We start from the raw sequence: 7,714 nt of genomic DNA, 5'->3' as shown, positions 1-7,714 counted from the left end.
TGCCCATTTTCCAAAGGCAAAAAAACAAGACAAAGACAATTTTTTGACAGGTTGTAGCTTGGCGGAGAAGAGCTTAAGGAATGTTGCAATGTACCACCCTAGGACTATTGGACTATCACTACCACTTGGATTACTACCTTTGGACTTTTGGATTTTTATGGACTCGTGAACTACAACAAGATCTAAGACTACCATCCTTGGACTCAGAGACTACTACGAGATCTTGAAGTATTACCCTTGGACTCTTAGAGTACCACGAGCTCTTGGACTACTGCGCTTCGACTCTTGAACTACCATTAGGCATCCTTGGACTACCACTCTTGGACTCTGAGACACTCAACAATACACACACACACACACACACACACAAGCACGCATGCATGCACACACACATGCATGCATGCATACATGTACATAACACGCATATGCGTACATGTATACATGTACAAAAAACATACATTTATCGACTCACACGCTCTCATAGGTGTATGCGTGTGTGCGTGCACACACACACACACACGAGTACACATGCACGTGCATATATATAGGAATGTGGTGTGCACATATACATAGGCACATGCACAAGCACAAACACACACATGTACATGTGTATATAAACACACATAAGTAGCAAGTGCACACATACATAAATACATAGGCAAGCACACACTCACTAATACCCATATACAGACATGCAAATGTGTGCATAAACCTTGCATAATTGTCACCCATATAGATGATGGATGCACACACATAAACACATATGCAGGCATGTGTGCATGTGCACGCATGCACAAGTGGATGCACATATACACACACATACACGTACACACACATGACCGTGCACACACATGTACCCCCCCACACCCACACACGAGATACACCCTTTTTTTTTGTGAAACTAAGAACATTATATTATGAAGCAACCATTCTACAATAGGGCAATAGTCTAGAAAAGCGCCAATGCCCTATCCATCAGAAACAGTAAAAGAAGAGCTCAATGCAAGAGACATCCAAATCCTCCTCATGGAAGGCATCATATAAGGATTGCCACAATGAGGCCCGTAAGAACGCATAAGGGTGCTGAAGAGAGGAATTCAGAAATGCATGATTTGGCTGAAGCCAGAGGGTCCACAATGCCCAGTATCTGATCCAATGGAAGAAAAGAGAGTATTGGGACAAAGGAGCTAATAATCTACCAAACATCCAAAAAAACCTCGAGAACCTGTGTGCCGAGAATCTGAGAGATAAAAAATAGGTGATCCTGTCTAGAAGGTCTCTGGAATATGAACAAAACCACAATAAGTGCCGAATACTCTCAGGAGCATGATGACATCTTGGACAAAGAGGAGAGGCAATCCTTCTTTGAGCTAATTTCACTCCCACTAGAAAAATACCAACAATGTATCTCCAAAAAAAGAGTCTTTGCTTTAATGGCATTTTTAGCTAGTTCCATATTAATTTCAAGTTTGCTTTCCACCAAGATAAAGACTTATTCAGATGCCAAAGAGAATTGGTATGATGAGCAATCCATGGAGGAGGTAAAAGCAATCTATAAGCCTATATGGAAGTCTGTAAATGCAAAGGTTGAGAGGATAAGCCTAGACTTGAAGACTGAAGATGCCAATCTTGAAGCCTGTCTCTTACTCCCAATGGTGGAAGTGGAACAAAAGGGAGTAAGAGATCTGCAATAACTTTCCATATGGGTCTATGATGCATCCCAAGATTGTATTGTTGACAAGCTGCCAGAAAAGAGAGAATATACCCCTGAACATCTACTAGATCATCAATGAACCGAATGCCCAACTTCATGAGATTGTAAGCCCTGATTGTTGTTGTACAGCAAGTGTGTACAGCAAGTGTACAGCAAGAGGAGAGTAAAAAACAACACTCTAGTGAAGGCTTTCCAGTCGAAGAGATGAAGCTATACACACACACACACACACACACAAAAGAGCAGTGCATATGTACACCTACACACACACACATAAAAGATGCATATGCACACCTGCCACCTGGACTTGTATACACACATGCGGGGGTACATGTGCACGTGCTCATGTGCGCACACACACACACATATGTATACACCACATAAATGTATAAATAGTTCTCTCCACATATTGTTTGATCAAATAATCATGTAATCGATATAATGCCACAACATCGCACAAGTACCCTACCAATGTATATATATGGAGGAGACTTTTAAAATTGAAATTGCCAAATGTATGAGTACTTGAAGAAGGAAAACAACTATTTTTAAAATGATTTAAAAAAGAATATAGGGGTATCTTAAATGTGTGCTTGCTTTCACATGTTACATAGTATTTTAGATAATAGAGGTGCTTTGGGTGATGGAAGGATATTAACATGACCATGTTATTAGGTATGGCATGGCCATGGATGGCACCCAACAGGGGTGAGAGATGGCATGACCATGGATGGCAGCTGCACACGCTTCGTCGGAAATCTCATTCTCCACTTTATGCTGCCACAATGCGCACTAGATAGTGCACTTACAACAGAACTTCTCCGAAACCACTGTGAGGCTATAACCGGTTGCAAATTGCGTAAGAGATTGCAAGTTTTTGATCCGAAGTCCATCAGTGATTGTGGAATGGGTCATTGCCTCAGGCCATCTACTAGGAGGGCTAAAAGTGATGATACAACTCTTTAAGAATGCGGAACAAGCTCCTAAGGCTGGCAGGGTAATCCTTCGTGAAATTGCTTCAGCTCGCCCAGCAGGGAAGAGACCTACAAGACTGCATATCTTTTTCCTGTTAGAGATTCGAGAGGCCGAAGCTATAGAAGCTACGAGCATGTGAGAATAATGGCCATCGCTCGTTGAAGAATGGACATAACCGTGTAAGGTAGAACAGTAGCACGAAACAGGGACAAAGTGCATGCAAGTGAACGCACCATGCAGGATAATAGTATCACGATCAACTCAAGTATATGTGTCCACGAAGACGGAGGTGGGAGGCGGAGCTTTCGCGGTTCTGGTTGCAGAGGCGGATTTGTGTTGGGTTACAAGTTTTGCAGGGCTTCATAGTGTAAGGCATCGGCGTGTGCTCGGATGATGGAGTGGCACAACTCATGAGGATGGTGGTGTATTGGTGTATGCACGCGTTTGGATTTCCAGCATTGTTGGTGCAGCCACTGCAACCGGTACAGCTTCTGAGTTATTTACTCCATAGGCGGAGGATTCACCGGGTGAGTTTCACCAGCACATAGTACATAAGTGCCTGACTGATTTCCTCAGTCTTCGGGTGCGTGGAAAGCTATCGAGCTAAGGGTCTGTGCACACGACGCCAGCCCCAAGTGCTATTATCTCGTGTGAACCATATCGGTGCATCTTTAATGGATCTGACGGAGCTCTGTGTGAGCTTACGAGGCCATTTGAAGACCTGCATGAGCTCTGTGTTAGCTGAGGGTGCTGCAGAGTTTGTAGGTGCCATTTTTCATTGGCTAGATAGAGCAGGTTGTGAGCTCTGGAAGAACATTGAAGGCAATGCTTAGAGCCAGATGTCAAGTGTGGATTGGTTGGACGAGAAATGGCGCACAAACGCTCAAATGTGCACCCTCCATAATGGAGTTGCCAATTTGAGCATCAATGGCGCTCCAACTACGCTTTGAAGTTTGGGCCAGCCACCAACGACGCAATCCTAGCCTCGTGTGCACAGGTCCTAAATTGTCAAGGATTGGTTGCTGAATGCGAGATAGGCCACGACCAACGAGAGTTAGTTTACAATGATTAAGTGTTCTTGTTGCAAGACTAAGGTTCCTATTGCAACCAATACATGTTGGTCTTTGATTGTCGTTACAAATGCCTAAACTTTTCCTTTTGAGTTTTTGAAGAGCTTATGCACTTGAGAACGTGGATGGGGATGTAAAGTGCAAATGTACATGCATGCACATGTGGGCTCAAAATTGGTTTTGTCATTGCTCACAGACTTTGCTTGGTTGGCTGGATCACATGTGGGCAGAGGAGCTATGCAAAAGCTTCCATATAGAAAAAAACTTTAAGGTGGTTAGTAACATGAGACGATGACAAGAAGTTGATGCAATCTTCTATACAAAGAAACTTTAAACTATGAAAATGATATGTAATGGATTATCTTCTTGGGGAGGGAATGGCGCATTGCATGTTTTGAAAGAGGTGTAAATGGGTGGACTACATTTGTGGATGATTTGCATGCTTGTGTATATGTTTGCATGCCCACACACGTGGACGGTGGGGGGATGATGCAACATTTATTTTCCATTACCTTTTACAACAACATTTCTAGATGATTTGATTGTGAATTCGTTTTCTCATGGGTAGATGCTATTGGAAAGCGAAGGGAATGAAAGTAGAGAAAAAGTGGGTAAGCCACCCAACAAGCAATGTAGCAAGTCATTGGTGGTTGATTGGGTCGGCATGTTAGTTGGATAAAGGATGGAGGAAAGAGTATCTAGAAGAGTGTGGATGGTTGAAAAGGAAGACTTCCAAGAAGGCTTCTATAATTTGTCTCTCATGATTTAGTCTTGTCTTTTCTCTATGAAGCCCTTTGTCAACTTCTACCCACATTATCACAAAGTAATTCTTTCACACCTTCATCCATTAGACACCTATGAGATTAGTGTACTAATTCCAATATGTCTTCTTGAAATGATTCATGGTATATAAGATATCAAGAATGGAAGTTACATTAGCCAAATGTATAAATGTGTAGAACATTTTCTAAGAATAATACTAGTGTAAGAACTTGTGTAGAATTGGGAGCCTTGCACTACAATGCTTAGTCTATTAAAAGGTAATGTACACCCTTTATGAGAGAGTGTTTCCCAAATATAACTTTTTTTTAAATTGGTGCATCAAATTTATGGCAAGGTAAAAAGGACTACCAAGTGCGTAATTATTATCTCGAACTCCCCTTTGCTCTTGTATTCAAAAAGCCATAGGGTTCATGATGAATTACATATATGCCCATGTTCCTTTACTATTTCAACATCTATAAGACTCTAAATGACTTCATGCTTCACAACATGTGCATCCTTCATTTCTCATGCCAAATAAAATCTAAGTTATCAAGTGTGTGTAAGCATGCATGCATGCATCTACAATGCATGCGTGTGCCTATGCATGTGTGTGCATGTGCATGTGTGTGTGTATGGGAATGTACATGTGCATGTGCATGTGCATGTGGTGTGCACGTAGTACTATGCATGTGCATGTACACGTGCCTATGCAAGTGGGTGCCTACATCTGCATTGGTGCATGCATGCATTTGTGCATGTATGTCTGTGTGTGTTGGAATGGTAAAAAATGACCAATTTTATTGTGATTATTTGCAATGTGTGGGATACGAATTGGCATGTGAAATATACAATAAGAGGGCTATGGACCCATGGTTGAGGAGGAAATTACTCATGTGCCAAACCTTCCATATAGATGGTCCCTTGTGTGCATCAAATAGGGTGGTTGTGCATAGGCCATGTTGCATATCATATATTATAAGGGGAAAGTTGGATCTCGTGGTAAGCATCCTTGTGCCAACCCTCCATTTGTCCTCCTAGATACTTTGTGTGCATATTAAAATAGGGGAAGGATCCAAGGAGGTGAGTTATCCACTCTTGACTTAGGGGAGTGGATGATCTTTATTTATGTGGAAAATGAGGGTAAGGGTTGTCACACCCATATTATTGGGCAAATATGATCATATGGAAGGTCACCTTGTGCATGTGGGATGCCAATTAATGAGGGAAGAAGTGGCTATAAAATGAGGGCTCTTACTTGACGTGACTCACAAAGACACACTCTCACACAGAGGCTCCTTCTCTTATGTCTGCTCATATATTCATTAGCCTCAATGCAATAAGCCTTCCTCATGGAGTCTCCACTCCAATTCATTCCCTTCTCTCTGCCTCTGCTCTCTTCTCCATGGTGTGTCTCTCCCTCCTTGTACATTCCCACATTGTTGAGTATCATCCCTCTTCTCCTCCCCCTTTCCCTTGTAAGCACACTCCTCCTCTTTATTAGCTTGCATAGGCCACTCCCTTATGTCCATATAATATGATCCTCCTTGCTTGCTATGCTCATAGCATGCCATTATTATGGATGCCGACAAGATCGAAGTGTGGGCTCTCTGAAATTACCCACAGTTTTGTGTAGCTATTGGGATGTGAGCCTCCATAACATAGCATCATGAATATCCGAGAATGATTTACTCTCACATGTGATTTTCTTCTTCATAGGTTGTAAATTTGCAAGCTATAGAGCCAACTAACTTTTAGAAGTTTCCTTGGTGGAATTAAATTTCCTCAAGCTACTTACTACCTCTCCCATTTCATTTATTTCTCTTTCCCATCCACCTCTCCTATGCCTCCCCCTCTCATTTTCTCTCAATCCTCTTTCCCATCCTTTCTATCTCTCCAACCACCCTTCTCACTTCTTTCTCACTTCCCCTCCATGTTCTTCTCTCTTTTCTGTGACCCCTCACTTATTTTCTCCCATGCCCCTCTTCATTTCTATCTTTCTTGCTCGAGGTTCTTTTTGCAACTCCTATGGGCACCACATAACCCCCGAACCCCCTCTCCATTCCTTCATTTTCTCCCTCCAAAAGGGTTATCTTATTTTGTTTAAGTGCCACTGTATTCCACTTAGTTATTGGTTACTGTGATAGCTTCATGGAGGGGCTTGCTAAAGTTTTGTACGAGAAGAAAGCCTAGGAGATTAAGCAAAGTTTTTCATTGCTAATTGCAGCATTTGTGCAGCAATTTGGATGGAAGAAAGACCCTAGGTATGTGTGTATCTATAGGCCGCGCGCAGGGGGGGTTCCGAAGAAATATGTAAGATAGCACATGCAACCAATAGAAGGGGTTTTATATTTTTATGAAGTTGCATAAAAATATATATACATAAGGGATTTTTTAATTCAAAAAGTGAACATTTCTAGACATAAGGGATACTTTTATCATCTCAAAATTTATAGAAGGGGTGTATATAGGCTACAAAACTGTGTAGGTAAGGGGGCTTTTTATTACCCCTTGATCGCATGTGCTGTATGGGGTTTTTACATAGTGCCTTCCCCCCCCCCCCTGTGCAGGTCTGTAGGTGGCTCAGTTAAGGTAGAGGTAGGAGAGATAGTGCACCGATGTGGATCTATCTAAAGAGTTGAATGATGCACTCTCTAACCTCTAAGGAAAATCTCCTCTCAACTCTTTCACCTCTGATTTATGGATTATGACATTGTGCTTCATCAGCATGATGATGTGGAGCATTTCTTGGAAGATGATGGGGATAATGTTAAAAAATGCTTTGCTAATCGCCATCTAATACAAATGGCGAGATGTGTTGGAGGTCTTTATGGATGTAGCATTCTCGTATTGGAACCCATGCAAGCCATGAATGGGGATGTTTAATACGGAGATGGGTATTTGATCAAGGGCATATGGCATTGGTATCCATACCATAGATTTTGTTTGATCAAGGCAAGCCTTCCAAACTGGTGGGAGGCTAACATTAGTTTGAGTTTATTACAAAAGCATAAGTTTGTTTGATAGTAAAAGAAGTGGTGATCATTTACAAGATGGCTCGTCAGATAGTTGAAATGAAGATGCATTTTGGATGCACTTGGGCTTGAATCAGTGATTGGAGAATGCTGGGAGGTGGAAATTTCAGTAAGAGGCACCCACTTTGGATGGTCTTTGTAGGGTTTGATAAGGTACA

This window comes from Dipteris shenzhenensis, chromosome 12, assembly GCF_047967505.1.
Source record: "Dipteris shenzhenensis isolate YYH24624 ecotype China chromosome 12, Dip_SZ_1.0, whole genome shotgun sequence".
In the NCBI taxonomy this organism is placed as follows: domain Eukaryota; kingdom Viridiplantae; phylum Streptophyta; class Polypodiopsida; order Gleicheniales; family Dipteridaceae; genus Dipteris; species Dipteris shenzhenensis.
Note: the sequence above shows the minus strand (reverse complement) of the source record.